We start from the raw sequence: 17,811 nt of genomic DNA, 5'->3' as shown, positions 1-17,811 counted from the left end.
CACGTCATTTACTCGATCATATTAGCTTGTATGCCGATTTCAAAATTTAATACTCTACGGCTACATTGGGCTCCGTGCGCAGCGGTTAATAATCTCTACGGGCTCTGTGCGCACTGGCGGATTGGCGAAAAACTGCATGATATCGACGGCAGCGCACTAGCAAGCTTGGCCGATTTGAAAGGCTGAAAAACTCGTCAAAAGACGCATTTCAAATCCACGTCACTTTCATATCATTCACTTACATTTGCAGGACTCGGCATATTCCAAGATCATAGCTTGGCCGATTTCAATCTCTACGGCTACATTGGGCTCTGTGCGCAGCATAAGGCTACATTGGGCTCTGACAGAAAGCATAGGGGCAGAAGGAGTGGCCAGTATCGGCTTTCATGGCTGGGAGTTGGTGGGCAAGCTACGTTTCATGGCTGGGAGATGGTGTAGAGTATCTGCGTTTCGATTGGCTGCTAAGTGGAGAAGGAGATTGGAGAAGGGCTGAGGAAATTAGGTAGTAGAACATATTTTGGGTTTGTTGGAGAAGGGTTGAAGAAATTAGCTAGCAGAGTAGAACAGATTTTGGGTTTGTTGGAGAAAGGTTGAAGAAATTAGGTAGTAGAGTAGAATTTTGTGTTTTAGAATTTGGATTTTAATACTGTGTTTTCTTTTCTTTTTGAGCATGGCCATGCTTATTTGTTTATACTTTGAATTTTGCCTGTGCATTTTAGTTATTTATTTATTTATTTTGTTTTTGTTTTGAAAATGGTTTGTTCCTCTAGATTGGGTTGTTTGCTGTTTATTTGGTTGTTTGCTGCTTATTTGGTTCTGCGTTCTGGCTTGAGAGGTGAATACTGGTTGGTTGGGGGGTTAAGAGGGTTGATTGGGAGAGTGAGGCTGCCAAGAATATAAGATGGGATGACTGATTTAATGGTGAAAATTGAGAAGGTATATATTATTTTATTTGTTATTTAAAAATTTTGATGGTAATAGGTTATTATCTGAATTTTTAAATCACTATGTATTGAATTTTTAAATCACTATCTATTGTATTGCATTGTCTACTGAATATATATGAGTATTTTGTAGAACATTTTATCCTGTGTTTTTTTTGGTGGGTTAATTGTCCTGTTCCCTTTTCAAGTGCAGAGGAAGGAAGAACTATACTACCAGGAAGGAAGAATTATACCACCAGTTAATAGTGGTGGAAAAACACAGATGCTGTGTATTTTCTAGATTGCAGGTGAGCATTAACTTTTGGTTTCTCTCTTATCTAATTAATTTCTAATTAAATTTTAATGAGGAAAGTTAGGTGTACTTAATATGATTAGGGTTTAGATGCATACACACCATGCATGCAAGGGTTGGGAAAATTTTCATAATCTTTCATGTGTTATTCAATGTCTTTGAATTTTATTTTTTGTACTGGTTATAATAGGGTTTCATTATTGAGTATTGTTTGTCAAAGTTCAATATATTGATGCTGAGTAGTGCAGCATAAAACCCTCTGATGCTTAAATCTAAGAAGAATTTGGGGTTTCTAGAATTCTTCTTTTAGAAACTGTTTGTAGAACATTTTATCTTGTTGTTTTTTTCTTTGGATTAACTTGTCCTGTTTCCTCTTCAAGTGCAGAGGAAGGAAGAATTATATGATCAAGAAGGAAGAATTATACCACCACCACATGCTGTGTATTTTTTAGATTGCAGGTGGGCATTAACTTTTGTTCTCTCATATCTAATTAATTTTTAATGAGGGTAGGGTAGGCTTACTTAGCAAGCTTAGGGTTTAGATACAAACACACTATGCATGTAAGGGTTAATAGTTCATTATCTGAATTTTTAAATCACAATGTAGCTCATGGATAGATTACTTTGTAGAACATTTTATCCTGTTTTTTTTTTTTGGGTTAACTTGTGGAGTTTCCTCTTCAAGTGCAGAGTATGGAAATACTATACCATGAAGGGAGAATTAGAGCACGAGTTAATAGTGGTGGAAAACACACATGCTGTGTATTTTTAGATTGAAGGTGAGCATTAACTTTTGGTTTCTGTCAATATCTAAATAATTTTTAATGAGGGAAAGATGTAATTATTCAGTTTACTGTTTAGATACATACTGGTGTGGAAAAATTTCGTAGTCTTTGATTTTTTTTGGGTTATTCAATGTCTTTAGATTTTATTTTTTATAATGGTTATCATAGGGTTTTATTCTTGAGTATTGTTTATCAAATTTCAATATATTGATACTCAGTAGTGCCTGCATAAAACCCTCTGGTGCTTAAATCTGAAGAAGAATTTGGGATTTCTAGATTTTTTCTTTTAGGAATTATTAACATATGTTTAATATGTGAGTAAAATTTAATTTCAATTTTATTATAATTATTTTCCTCCCTGCATGTTGCAAATAAATTTTGGTCATTGAATGTTATTTTATCCACAGATTTTATTTTTTGTACTGGTTGTCATAGGGTTTTATTCTTGGGTATTGTTTGTCAAAGTTCAATATATTGATGTTGAGTAGTGCCATCAGAAGGCCCTCTGATGCATAAATTTGAAGAAGAATTTGGGGTTTCTAGAAATTTTCTTTTAGGAACTGTTTGCAAATGTTTAATATGTGGGTAAAATTTTATTTCAATTTTATTATAATTTTCTTCACTGCATGTTGCAAACAGATTTTGGTTATTGGACGTTTTTTTATTTAGGCTAGTGACCCACAGTCCAAGCCATGTTTGGCTTATAAACTAACATATTATGGGGTGAGATCATTAACCATTCAGTGACCTGTAACAGTCAATTCGTGCTAGGATAAACCTTCTAATGCTGAAACCTAAAGAAAATTTTGGGTTTCCAGAATTTTCTTTTTAGTTACTATTTGTAGAAGTTCAATACTCGAGTTAAATTTTATTCCAGTTCTATTATAATTCTTTTATCTCCTCAATACTCGAGTTAAATTTTATTCCAGTTCTATTATAATTCTTTTATCTCCAACATTTTGCATATAGAATTTGGTCATTGGAGGGTTCCCTATTTAGCTGAGCAACCCACAATCCATGCCATCTTGAACTTATAAAGTAACACACATTTGGGGTGAGATTATTAACCAATCAATGACCCGCAACAATCATATTCATCAATCTCCATTTGTTATTTTTCTTAACCAGCTTGAACAAAGTGGCTTTAGGGATCATGGATAGACTTACTAGTCCGGGAGAAAAAGTGCTGGTATGCCATCTAAGATGGATGGAATGAGACCTGCCAGGTCACACTTGCATTAGATGGAAACACACCACCTATGCAAAAGCACATTGAAGCAAGACTTGTAGGAAGACATTTGGATTCAGCAAGACCCCATTATGTAAGCAAACACTTTGAATCAAGACCAATTTAGAAAATTATGGTTTCTCAAATGTGTCCTTACCTATCTAAGTGTAAGCAAGTAGCATGGGATGAACTAACAATAGGTGTGCTAGGGGGTGATCTAACCTAGATAAGGAAAGAAGGTTCAAATACTTGGCAGGGGTTAGCACCTCTGTTTAGTCTTACTCGAAGCAAATCCTAAGTATGTGATTTTTTCTAATGAGGAGTTCAGGGTAGGCTCATTCCTTTTATTTTACAGAACATTAACTCGAATCCGATTCAGCTATCTTTGTCCAAAATCAATACCTACGTTATGGTTTGGAAGAAGAAATATAGTTCCTACATTTTCCTTCATATTAAGTATGCTGCGAACATTTTTGTAGCCAAGGCCCATAAAAATGCCTTTTATATTTTTCAATTTAAGAGAGTACTACCCTAGTCTTTAAGCATTGCATTCCTTTGCATATTGATCTTATATGGACGGAACCCAACTCCTTGTGTTTCTAGTGTGTTTATTTATGTCAGTGACTGCTAAAATTGGAGAGTAAGAATGGAGTATCTTTTATCGATTGATAATCTTCCTTTAGGGACAGAAACAGTCGAGCCAAAGCAATTAACTTATCTCCCAAACATAAGAAAATATTTGGTAAAATTAAACAACTCCCAAACAACAATCCATTTCTCTCCATTCAACAATATTATAAGATTTACCAGTTCATTTTTAATTATCCAATTCCATTCATATATCTTATACCCATAACAAATTCCATCTATCTATTTTTGCTTAAAGCAATGTGAGGGTTTACCCATAAGGAAGTGTCTGGTTATCCATTAATGAGTTTGCTGAGAATGGGTAACTTAAGGACTTAACCCTCCTAAAAGGTAAAAGGTTAGTGCATGAAAGAGTTTACCAAAAAGAATCCACCTACATAGTCTTTTTACCTCCTCCTATAATATCCAACCATGGTAGATACCTCTTAGTCCATCTCTTGCTAAAGTGGACAAAGAGAATGTAAAAAGGTTTGCACTCTTTGAACATTTTAATTCCACTATTTAAAATTTTGTGACCATAAAGTAACATAGGAGTCTTTAACATATAACATATGTATATAGGTAAGACAAAGGGTCCCTTCAATGTGTTCACAGTTATAATATAGGAGCCTAATGTATATAGGGTGCATTCAGTTAGATTCCGTTAGTCTTTTAACTTTTTTTAATTGTTTTAAAATGTATCCTTAAACTTGCTTCAGGAATGAGCCAGTAAGGGACCTTAAAGGTGTCAGAAATCAATGAGTAAGGTAGAAATATAATTGATCTAAAATGTATCTTTAAGGCTACTTCATGAATGAACCAGTAAGGGATCTTAAAGGTGTCAAAAGTCGACCAGTAAGGTAGAGCCAGAAATGAGCATGGATTTAGGTGGATGATGCAACCCAGTAATTCGTTGTAACTCACCATTTTGAACCTTTTTTCCTTTAGCCTATCTTATGAGGTATGGTGAGTTAGTTTTATGAGCCATCAAACCAAGCTGTTGGGGTTAGTTTTCTACTTTTTGTCCCTTCTGTTGGGGTTCTCCCTTCAACTAAGAGAAATAAGTGTAGAAAGTAGAATGTCAATGAAAATGATCAACCCATGAAGCTATGATCAAGAGGGGTATTCTGGATGGGGAGGAAAGGGCGCAAGAGCATCAGGCACATTCAGATGAACCTGGCATTCTTGTTAGTTGGATGCCAATGGTGAGAAGATTTTTATTGAGATGATCACCTACCATGCACCCAATAATTAGGAATGGTGGGTTGACACATCGCTATTAACCCATAACAGACCCAATTCCCTTCTTAAAAATATAGATTTCGGTACTAGATATGTGCAATTCTTATTAAAAAATCAGATTGCCTGAAAATGTTTACCCATCGCCCTAGTCTTGGTTCCTTTTCTAGTTTTGTAGCAAATAAACAGCCCTCTCATCTTTTGCATATTCAGCTAATAATTTTTTCTGCGTCCCAGTTCTACCTTAGATATGGCACATAGCTCAGATAACATAGCTAAGAAATCAGCTGAAGCATTATTTATGCACTTATATTGAATTTCAAAGTAAAAACCTTGTAGTTGACTTTCCAACTTCACCAAAATTCCACTAGGAAAATGAATACTCCAAAGTTTCATGCTCCATTTGGATTTTGAGGCGTTGTCGCAATAAATATGGCTTGAATTTTACTATAACATTCATAAGGGTCAACATTTCCTTATCATAGATGCATAACAACTGCTCCTTGTCAGTCAATTTCTACTTTGAAAAGCTATAGGCTGCTGATTTGCATGACCATAGTGTTCATGTCAGTGCTCAAAGCATCATATTTCACTTAAAAAGTCTGAGAAATTTGGAAGTGCAAATACAGGGCTGGGCCTTTTTCATGCGTCAGTAGCCCCCCTCTACAGTCCCCATCCATTTAAATTGATTCTTATTGGTAAGATCAGTGAGGTTTGTCATGATGCTTCCAAAGCCCTTGACAGAACTTCCTATATAAATTGCATATTCTATCAAGTTCTCTCAACTGAGCCACATTCTTGGGAGTTGGCCACTCAAGAAACAAAGAGTGAAATCCAAAAAATAAAGAGTGAAACAGAGCCAGCACTGGATGATTGAGAAAATTGTCAGGTCTCAGCTTCTTTGATCACCATTTGATAGGAAGCAAAACTAAACGATTTTCATTCTAAATATTTTGTGTTCTTTGCCACAATAATGCTGGGATAAATGGAAATACACTGAGAATTAATTTAGAAAAAAATAAGTTAGCAATGAAGTTATATAGTTTCACCTTGTGTACAAGTATTTAACAGATGCCCGCTTGAGTGTTACAGTTTGCATAGATAAGAAGGGACCCCTTCTGCAGCCTCCATCCATTTGAATCCATCCTTTATTGGTAAGGTTGGTTAGGTGTGCCATGATGCTTCCAAACTTGACAAGACTCCCTACATAAATCACATATTCTGTTAATTTCTCTCAACCGAGTCACATTCCTGGGAGTTGGCTAGTCAAGGATTAAGGAGTGAAATTTAAGAAATAAAGAGTGAAACAAAGCCAGCGCTGGATGATTGAAAAAATTGTTAGGCTTCAGGTTCATTGGTCACAATTTTATAGGAAGCAAAACTAACTGTTTTTCATTTTAAGTATCTTGTGTCCTTTGCCACAATAATGTTGTGTTAAGTGGAAATATACTGAGAAAATCAATTGTAGACAAACTTAAGTTACTAATGAAGTCATTCAGTTTTGTTTTCTGTTACATGTATTTGATAGATGCCTGAATGAGTGTTATAGTTTGCATAGATAAGAAGGGAGACCTTCTGCAGCCTCCATCTATTTGAATTGATCCTTATTGGTAAGATTGGTTAGGTGTGCCCATGATGCTTCCAAAACCGACAGACTCCCTATATAAATTGCATATTCTGTTAAGTTCTCTCAACCTAGTCACATTCCTGGGAGTTGGCTAGTCAAGGATTAAGGAGTGAAATTTAAGAAATAAAGAGTGAAACAAAGCCAGCCCTGGATGATTGAAAAACTTGTTAGGCTTCAGATTCATTGGTCACAATTTTATAGGAAGCAAAACTAACAGGTTTTTCATTTTAAGTATCTTGTGTCCTTTGCCACAATAATGTTGTGTTAAGTGGAAACATACTGAGAAAATCAATTGTAGACAAACCTAAGTTACTAATGAAGTCATTCAGTTTCATTTTCTGTTACAAGTATTTGATAGATGACTGCTTGAGTGTTATAGTTTGCATAGACAAGAAGGTAGCCCCTTTGCAGCCTGCATACATTTAAATCTATCCTTATTGGTAAGATCAGTGAGGTGGGCCATGATGCTTCTAAAACCCTTGACAAACTTCTATATAGATTGCATATTCTATTAAGTTCTCTCAACTGAGTCACATTCTTTGAAATAAAGAGTGAATCAGAGCAAGCCCTGGATGATTGAGAAAATTGTCAGGCTTCAGATTCCTTGATCACAATTTGATAGGAAGCATAACTAGCTATTTTTCACAAGTATCGTGTGTCCGCTGCCACAATAATGTTGGGATAAATGGAAAGATACTGAGAGAATCAATTGTAGACGAACTTAAGTTACTAATGAAGTCATTCAGTTTCACTTTCTGTTACAAGTATTTGATAGATGCCTGCTTGAGTGTTGCAGTTTGCATAGATAAGAAGGTAGCCCCTTTGAAGGGTCCACCTATTTAAGTTGATCCTTGTTGGTAAAATCAGTGAGGTGTGCCATGATGCTTCCAAAACCCTTGACAAAATCAGTGACCATTTTGGCATCCACAAAAATGAAATTTTAAAGGCAGGACAATTATTCCAATTAAATGGACATTGGTTAAAACTTAAACCACATTAACACAAGATGTCAAGTAAATTCAGAACTTTGAAGCCAAAACACAATCACTGAAAATGAAGACCTAACTTGCCACTTTCTATTACTTAAATAATTTCGCCTTACATAAACTAGATCTGGAGAAGAAATCTGTAACTGTGAACCTCGATGAACTGTAATTCAAATTTGAGTACTAAAACCTTGATGAAAAAACTGAGAGCTGTGAACTAGACAGAGATAGAATTAAGTAACATAACATCATAGCCCCTCTTTCTTCTTGGACACATACTAGCCTTAACGAAATAAACCAGATTTGGAGAAGAAATCTATAACTGTGAACCTCAATGAACTGTAATTCAAATTTGAGTGCTAAAACCTAGTAGATGAAACTGAGAGCTGTGAACTAGATCTGGAGAAGAAATCTGTAACTGTGAACCTCACTAAACTGTAATTCAAATTTGAGTGCTAAAACCTAGATGAAACTGAGAGCTATGAACTAGACAGAGATAGAATTAAGTAACACACATGATATGTACTATGTCTTCGACATATATAGTCCCTCTTTCTTCTTGGCCACATACTAACCTTAACGGTAAAGAAAGGTCATCAACTCCTGCATTCATAAAAAGTAGCAAGGGCAGGGGTACTCCACCGACCGGATTGGAGTTCTTATACATGTGAACAGGTTTGTCTCCATCTGGATTAAAGACCCGCGTCAAATCAACAGTCTCATCTCCGTGGGTGTAGCCAAAAAGCTCAATGCTATATAAATTGCATATTCTGTAAAGTTCTCTCAACTGAGTCACATTCTTGGAAGTTGGCCAGTCAAGGAAGGAGTGAAATTCAAGAAATAAGGAGTGAAACAGAGCCCGCTCTGGATGGTTGAGAAAATTGTCAGGCTTCAGGTTCCTTAATCATAATTTGATAGGAAGCAAAGCTAATGGTTTTCTTTTCTAAGTATCTTGCGTCTCTTGCCACAATAATGTTGGGATAAATGGAAATATTTTGGGAGAATCAATTTTAGACGAACTTAAGTTACTAATGAAGTCATTCGTTTTCACCTTTTGTTACAAGTATTTGAAAGATGCTTGCTTGAGTGTTACAGTTTGCATTGATAAAACGGTAGTCCCTTTGCAGCGGCCATCCATTAATTGAGATCCTTATTGGTCAGTGAGGTGTGCTATGATGCTTCCAAAACCCTTGACAGTATAAATTGCATATTCTATTAAGTTCTCTCAAGTGAGTCACATTCTTGGGAGTTGGCCAGTCAAGTAAGGAGTAAAATTCAGGAAATAAGGAGTGAAACCGAACCAGCCCTGGATGACAGAAAATTGTCAGGCTTCAGGGACCTTCATCACAATTTAATAGGAAGCAAAACTAACAGTTTTTCATTCTAAATATCTTGTGTCCTTTGTCACAATGATGTTGGGATAAGTGGAAATCCACACAGAGAATCAATTGTAGATAAACTTGAGTTACTAATGAAGTCATTTAGCTTCACCTTCTGTTAATGCCTGCTTGAGTGTTAGAGTTTGCCGTGTAGAATGGGCCTTTTTTTGGTCATAGTAATTCCTTTGATTATTCAGATCTTCAGTCTGATGCTCTCCAAACTGAGCTATCACACTAAGGGGGGATTTTACTAGGCACTATATGGTGCATGTCCAATAATTCTTTTACTGCTCTTTCTCTGTCATCTTTAACTTAAGATACATGTAGGGTGAACATTCTACTGTTCCAGGGACCCAAAAATATATTTCTACTGTTCTTCATGGTAAATAGCACATCTCCTCTGATGCATATTCACTTTATTCATCCTGTATAGTTCAACAATGAGTATATCTTTATTTTACTAGGCACTATATGGTGCATGTCCAATAATTCTTTTACTGCTCTTTCTCTGTCATCTTTAACTTAAGATACATGTAGGGTGAACATTCTACTGTTCCAGGGACCCAAAAATATATTTCTACTGTTCTTCATGGTAAATAGCACATCTCCTCTGATGCATATTCACTTTATTCATCCTGTATAGTTCAACAATGAGTATATCTTTGAATGTGGTTGTCCAATAATTCTTTTACTGCTCTTTTAACTTAAGATACATGTAGGGTGAACATTCTACTGTTCCAGGGACCCAAAAATATATTTCTACTGTTCTTCATGGTAAATAGCACATCTCCTCTGATGCATATTCACTTTATTCATCCTGTATAGTTCAACAATGAGTATATCTTTGAATGTGGTTGGTAATACCAATTGCACATGTCTTCTGATGCATATTCACCGTATTCATCCTTTATAAATGAACAATGAGTATATATTTGAATGTGTTTGCTTTTCATATAAGCAAATTCATCAACTCCTTTGGACTTTGATAGCTTGTGGGATGGTCACGGAGGAAAGAAATTGAGACCCATCATCACAGTTGTTGAAACCCGTCATGGCCAGTATCGGTTAGTTTAGAAAAAGTATTGGATCCTGATCAAATAAAAATAGGTCAATTGTTGCACCATATGTAAAGAGTTACTTCACTGAGTGAGTTCTGTGAGAGTGATGAAACGGAACCAGCCCTGGATGACAGAAAATTGTCAGGCTTCAGGTTCTTTTATCACAATTGGATAGGAAGCAAAACTAACAGTTTTTCATTCTAAATATCTTGTGTCCTTTGCCACAACGATGATGGGATAAATGGAAATACACAGAATCAATTGTAAAGAAACGTTAGTTACTAATGAAGTCATTCCACTTCACCTTCTGTTAAAAGTATTTGACAGATGCCTGCTTGAGTGTTACAGTTTGCCATGTAAAATGAACTCTCTTTTTTGTCATAGTAATTCCTTGGATTCTTCAGATCTTCAGTCTGATGCTCTCCAAACTGAGCTGTCACACTACTGGATAGGCAAATGGGCTTTTTACTAGGCACTATATGATATATGTCCATGTCAAGTAATTCTTTTACTGCCCTTTCTCTGTCATCTATAACTTAAAGATACATGTAAGGCGAACATTCTACTGTTCCAGGGACCCAAAAATATACTTCTACTGTTCTTCATGGTAAAAATTGCACATGTCTTCTGACGCATATTCACTATATTCATCCTATATAAATCAACAATGAGTATATCTGCATATTCACTATATTCATCCTGTATAAATCAAACGAGTATATATTTGAATGTGGTTGCTTTTCATGTAAGCAAATTCATCATGCATAAAGCAACTCCTCTGGACATTGATAGCTTGTGGGATGGTCATGGAGGAAAGCGATTGAAACACATCACAGATGTTGAAACCCTTCATGACCGGTATCAGTTGGTTTAGAAACAGTATTGGACCCTGATCAAATAAAAGCAGGTCAATTGTTGTACCAGATGTACATCGCTATTCAATTGTTGTCAATTGAATGGATGTACATCGCTATTAATTAAAAAGAGACTGATTTCAGTATGTCTTGCGATGTGGGGCCTCGATCACTGTCCCATCAGTTTATGTGTTACTACCCTAATGATTCGAAGAGTTACTTCCCTGAGTGACTTCTGTGAGAGCGATGACCTCTCATCGGAGAGTCTGGAATACCTTTTTGATAGTTTATGTTTTTAAAACCAATTCATTATGCCTATCCAGATCGATATATATACCCAGTCGGAGAGTCTGGAATCTTCGCGTGGATTCTGTTGTTTACCTTGATTTTGAATTAGTGAATCTTTATCCAGATACAGAGGTGTGTAAACCGCTTAAATGGCCACATTAACCCCCGAATAGGGTTTTAGGCGGTGGCTTCCTCCATTGATGTCGACGGGATTCGTTTCGGTCTTCATTAAGAACTCTCAGCCAATTGGATTTTCCCGTAGACAGGAATTCTGGTCATGATTTCTTAAGATAGTAATATCATTAGGCAAGGATTTTCATTTGATAGCACTTTCAATACCTCGATACAAAATAAAATGATAATAACATTTACATTTACAGGTCTTTTTTGAAACTTGAAATGCTTTAATAATAACATTTACATTTACAGGTCTTTCTTGAAACTTGAAATGCTTTAAGAAGAAGAGATGGGATGGGTTGCTTAGGTTTTCTATTTAGTTTACCTTAGGGTACTCTAGATATTGTTTTTGTAATTTATGACTATTTACTTCATACCTGAAATTTACAATGAATTAATTTTTATTATATATAATAGTTATTTGACTGGGAATGATAGTTAATTATTGTTTTTTGTTTTTATTATTATTTTTAGTAAATTTGTAATCAAAAATTTGTTTTCCCATCTTCTTATGAAACAGGTGTTAAACAATTGGATGGGGAGAGGGCTTTTGACCAGAAGTCATAGAAGATGATGGAATTGTCTTCCCAATTTCATGTGAGATTATTATAATATTTATAATAGATTAATTTTTATTATTTATAATATTTATTTATTTTGAAATAGATGTTGAAAAATATTTAACTAGTTTTTTTTTTTTAGTTTGTTAAGCAGATGCAGACTGTTGTGACAGAGTAATATATGAGAAGGTAGATTAAATTTTCTCCCAATTTTGTGAGATTTTTTTTCCTGCAATTTTAAATGGGAGTGAAAACTAATTTTTTAATTGTTTTTGTTATTTATTATTTTAAAATAGAAATATTATTAAAACTTTAATTTTCTGATGGTATGAAACAGAGATCAATACAAGAAGAGCGTGCACAGCAGCAAGATGGGAAGTGCTTCACAAAGGCTCAAACTCTGTCAAATAATCACATATTAGGTGTAATTGTAAATTGTATTATGATTTTTGATGTACTCTCACAAACTATACTTTAATATATAATCAGTTTTTTTTTGAGAGGGGCTAGACCCTTCTCACAACCTTCAAAGATAGCATGGCCAAAGCTATCTTGGAGGAGTCTCTTTCTGGAGTTTTTTTTTTCAATTTTTTTTGTTTTATTTATAATTATAATTTTTTTTTAATAAAATATGTTTTTGTTTATAATTATTTAATTAATTAATATTTTTAAAAGGAAAAAAAATCAAACTTCATATTTTAAAATTTTATTGAGCATACTTCACATTTTTTTTCACATTCACATTGCTTTCACATGACACTTACATATAATAACCTCAAATGATTTAATAAAAACTGAACTCATAAAATTATATTATTTCTAATTTTGTTTCACGTTTACAATTCTTTCACTTGATACCTCTATATAAGAAAACAAATAATTTAGTAGAAATGAACTCAAAATTATATTGCACAATTCTTTCACTTGATATCCCTATATGACAACCATAAATGATTTAGTAAAATTGAACTCATAAAATTACATTCTCACATTTTTTCACATTCACAATTCTTTCATAAAAATAAACTACATTTAAAAATTCTGATTCAAGATAAACTGCTATATTTAAAATTTTGTTATCTAATAAAAAATAATATTTAAAATTTATACAAATAAGAGACTAAATTTTTATATTTATTTGTGTTGTGTTGTGTTGTGTTATGTGTTGTTTGTGTATATATGATTATACACACATGACATTGTGCTTAATATGATGTATTTTGTATTTTAAAGTTATGAAGATTTAATAAATATTGGTTTCAAAAATATTTGTACAATTGTATTATGATCTCATATAGTTACAAACATATATGGTTTTCAACTTTACATTTTAAAATTGTACATTGAAATTTGTGTGATCTCATATAGTTACAAATAATTAATTCTTAAAATTGTATTTTTATATACACATATAGTTTTCAACTTTACATTTTAAAATTGTACATTTAAATTTATGTGATCTCATATAGTTGCAAATACTTAGTTCTTTATAAATGTGTATGATTTATTAAAATCAACTCATAAAATTACATTCTCACATTTACAGTTCTTTCATAAAAATAAACTACATTTAGGTGTTGTATTGTATTGTATTGTATTGTGATGTGTTGTGTTGTGTTATGTGTTATTTGTGTATATATGATTATACACATGACATTGTGCTTAATATGATGTATTTTGTATTTTAAAGTTATGAATATTTAATAAATATTAGTTCCAAAAATATTTGTACAATTGTATTATCTTGTGTTATCTCATATGCATAAATTTGTATTTTTTATAAACACATGTATGGTTTTCAACTTTACATTTTAAAATTGTACATTGAAATTTGTGTGATCTCATATAGTTACAAATAATTAATTCTTCATAAATTTGTATTTTTATAAACACATGTATAGTTTTCAACTTCACATTTTCACATTTTTTCACATTTATAAAATTAAAAATAAACTACATTCACAATTCTTTCATAAAAATAAACCACATTTAAAAATTCTGATTCAAGATCAACTTACATATTTAAAATTTTGTTATCTAATAAAAAATAATATTTAAAATTTATACAAATAAGAGACTAAATTTTTATATTTATTTATGTTGTGTTGTATTATGTGATGTGTTGTATTGTAATGTGTTATGTGATGTGTTGTGTTGTGTTATGTGTTGTTTGTGTATATATGATTATACACACATGACATTGTGCTTAATATGATGTATTTTGTATTAAAAAGTTATGAAGATATTTGTATTTTGTATTTTAAATATTTGTACAATTGTATTATCTTGTGTTATCTCATGTCCATAATATTTTTTTTATATTATGTGATGTGTTGTATTGTAATGTGTTATGTGATGTGTTGTGTTGTGTTATGTGTTGTACAATTCTTTCATAAAAATAAATCACATTTAAAAATTCTGATTCAAGATGAACTTACATATTAAAAATTTTGTTATCTAATAAAAAATTATATTTAAAATTTATACAAATAAGTGACTAAATTTTTATATTTATTTATGTTGTGTTGTATTATGTGATGTGTTGTATTGTAATGTGTTATGTGATGTGTTGTGTTGTGTTATGTGTTGTTTGTGTATACATGATTATACACACATGACATTGTGCTTAATATGATGTATTTTGTATTAAAAAGTTATGAAGATATTTGTATTTTGTATTTTAAATATTTGTACGATTGTATTATCTTGTGTTATCTCATGTCCATAAATTTGTATTTTTTTTATATTATGTGATGTGTTGTATTGTAATGTGTTATGTGATGTGTTGTGTTGTGTTATGTGTTGTTTGTGTATATATGATTATACACACATGACATTGTGCTTAATATGATGTATTTTGTATTAAAAAGTTATGAAGATATTTGTATTTTGTATTTTAAATATTTGTACAATTGTATTATCTTGTGTTATCTCATGTCCATAAATTTGTATTTTTTTTATAAACATATCATATATGCTTTTCAACTTTACATTTTAAAATTGTACAGTGAAATTTGTGTGATCTCATGTAGTTACAAATAATTAATTTTTCATAAATTTGTATTTTTATAAACTCATATATGGTTTTCAAATTTACATTTTAAAATTGTACATTTGAATTTGTGTGATCTCATATAGTTCATAAATTTGTATTTTTATAAACATATATAGTTTTTAACTTTATATTTTAAAATTGTACATTTAAATCTCCTAGTATTTTTTATAGCAATAATTGAAATATTAAAAATTTTAATATGTATATCATCACACCACTGCCAAAATGTTTTTATAGCAATAATTGAAATATTAAAAATTTTAATATGTATATCATCAACTTTACATTTTAAAATTGTACATTGAAATTTGTGTGATCTCATATAGTTACAAATAATTAATTCTTCATAAATTTGTATTTTTAAAACACATACATAGTTTTCAATTTTACATTTTAAAATTGTACATTTAAATTTGTGTGATTTCATATAGTTACAAATACTTAATTCTTCATAAATTTGTATGATTTAGTAAAATTGAACTCATAAAATTACATTTTCACATTTTTTCACATTCACAATTCTTTCATAAAAATAAACTACATTTAAAAATTCTGTACATATTTAAAATTTTGTTATCTAATAAAAAATAATATTTAAAATTTATACAAATAAGTGACTAAATTTTTATATTTATTTATGTTGTGTTGTATTATGTGATGTGTTGTGTTGTATTGTAATGTGTTATGTGATGTGTTGTGTTGTGTATATATGATTATACACACATGACATTGTGCTTAATATGATGTATTTTGTATTTTAAAGTTATGAAGATTTAATAAATATTAGTTTCAAAAATATTTGTACAATTGTATTATCTTGTGTTATCTCATGTGCATAAATTTGTATTTTTTATAAACACATATATGGTTTTCAACTTTACATTTTAAAATTGTACATTGAAATTTGTGTGATCTCATGTAGTTACAAATAATTAATTCTTCATAAATTTGTATTTTTATAAACACATATATAATTCTCAACTTTACATTTTAAAATTGTACATTTAAATTTGTGTGATCTCATATATAGTTGCAAATACTTGATTCTTCATAGATTTGTATTTTTATAAACACATATAGTTTTTAGCTTTATATTTTAAAATTGTACATATAAATCTCCTAGTATTTTTAATAGCAATAATTGAAATATTAAAAATTTTAATATGTATATCATCACACAACTGCCAAAATGTGGGAGGTGGGAAGTGAGTGTCTTTGAGCATTTTTTTTTTAAGTGTTTTAATTTTATTTATTTTTAATTTTCCAAATAATATTTTAATAATAAAGTTGGATTTATGTAAGTGACATAGTAATGATATTTGATTTTCTATTTGTTTAAAATATAAAACTAGTTTTATTTTAAATTTGTGATTTAAAAACTAAAGATTTCAACTCACATTTTGTATTCAAAACTTTGATTCATCACATCTCATTGTTTTTATATTCATATGATATTGTATATATCCACAAACTACACTTTACAAAATAATGTTATTTTATAAAAATTATTGAAAATTTAAAAATTAAAGAGACTTAATACCACTTTAAATTTACAGATTTATTTAAAAATTAACAAGGCTTCAAAATTTATATATTTATTTATGTTGTGTTGTGATGTATTATATGTTTGTGTGTATATAACAAAAAGCATACAAGGTTATTTTTTTCCTTTGGAAAAAACGTAATTTTCATTGATATATAAAAATTATATGCTTGCTGTATATGCATAAGCATATGCTGTAAGAGGTAGTGCTTATTAGTTTCAAAAAGAAATCCAAAAATTTGATGCCTTTTATCCACATAGGGAGGCATCCTTTTTTGATATGATCATCACATTGTTTTTACCAAAAAAAGAGTAGCATAGACAGGCTCATAGTTATATAACCTGTCCATAGTTCTTGTTGGAAACTAAAAAATAAATAAAACATATAAATATTTACACGTGGTAAGCAAAAAAATCCATGATCTAAGCTCCCTGTGAGCTTGCTGTAGCATCTATGTCCATGAGGGGCCGGTGGTAGTACTGGTAGAAATTTCCCTCTTTATGTTCTTGGATCATCCAAGTGCAGGATGGCCTGTGCGTAGCTTCTTTGGATAATCTGTCAACATCTGTATTTCGCTCCATGAAAATGTGATGACATGTAAATGAGTCAAAAGCAATAATAAGATGGTGGGCCTCTTCGAGAATGTGTAACAAAGTGTATGCTGAGCATCTAGGTTTTTTGTTTATCCAATCACAAACAATTTTTGAGTCACCAAAGAGTTGAAGGTCTCGACATTGGATTTGCAGAGCATGTTGGATGAGAAATTTTGCAGAGGATAGCTCTGCGAAATTATTACTCCCTCCCCCTAAACCCATCTGTATATGGAGGGAATGAGAATCAGAGAGGTTAAGTATGGCCCCTCCCCCGCATCCGTCCTCCTCGGCAGACCAGTGGAAGTAAGCCCATGGCTTTGAATGATTTATGGATTCGGGAATGATGGTTCTGGTTTGGGTTTTCTCCTCGTCATCGGGTATGATGGAATAGTCAGAGATGATATGAGAAGTAATGGAAGATGACGTTGTTGCGGGCTATCCACAGTCCCCAACATATAAGTAAAGGCAGATTTCTCAGTTTTTGTGGGCAGGCGCTTGTCCACCAATTCGACCAAGCTTCCTTTACAGAAGCGCCGTGCCACCTTGTCGGGAAAGAAATCATTGTTGAGATCGAT

General features: G+C 32.0%; 1 long non-coding RNA gene across 2 annotated transcripts; it reads left to right on the top strand.

Annotated features, from left to right (window-relative positions):
* Nucleotides 1–371: 371 nt before the first annotated feature.
* LOC149186895 (uncharacterized) lies at nt 372–12,610 on the top strand. Of its 2 annotated transcripts, none has more exons than XR_016256162.1 (7): nt 372–936; nt 1,138–1,231; nt 1,622–1,695; nt 1,927–2,015; nt 12,005–12,081; nt 12,187–12,233; nt 12,382–12,610. It is a non-coding gene; the product is annotated as an uncharacterized LOC149186895 (long non-coding RNA). The 2 variants fall into 2 exon arrangements; XR_016256163.1 differs by having other exon boundaries at nt 1,617–1,695.
* The last annotated feature ends 5,201 nt before the right edge of the window (nt 12,611–17,811 follow it).

This window comes from Pinus tabuliformis, chromosome 3_1 (assembly GCF_031772625.1).
Source record: "Pinus tabuliformis cultivar Carrire ecotype Pingquan chromosome 3_1, CPIR1, whole genome shotgun sequence".
Lineage (NCBI taxonomy): Eukaryota > Viridiplantae > Streptophyta > Pinopsida > Pinales > Pinaceae > Pinus > Pinus tabuliformis.
Note: the sequence above shows the minus strand (reverse complement) of the source record. Positions and strands in the feature narration are given on the sequence as shown.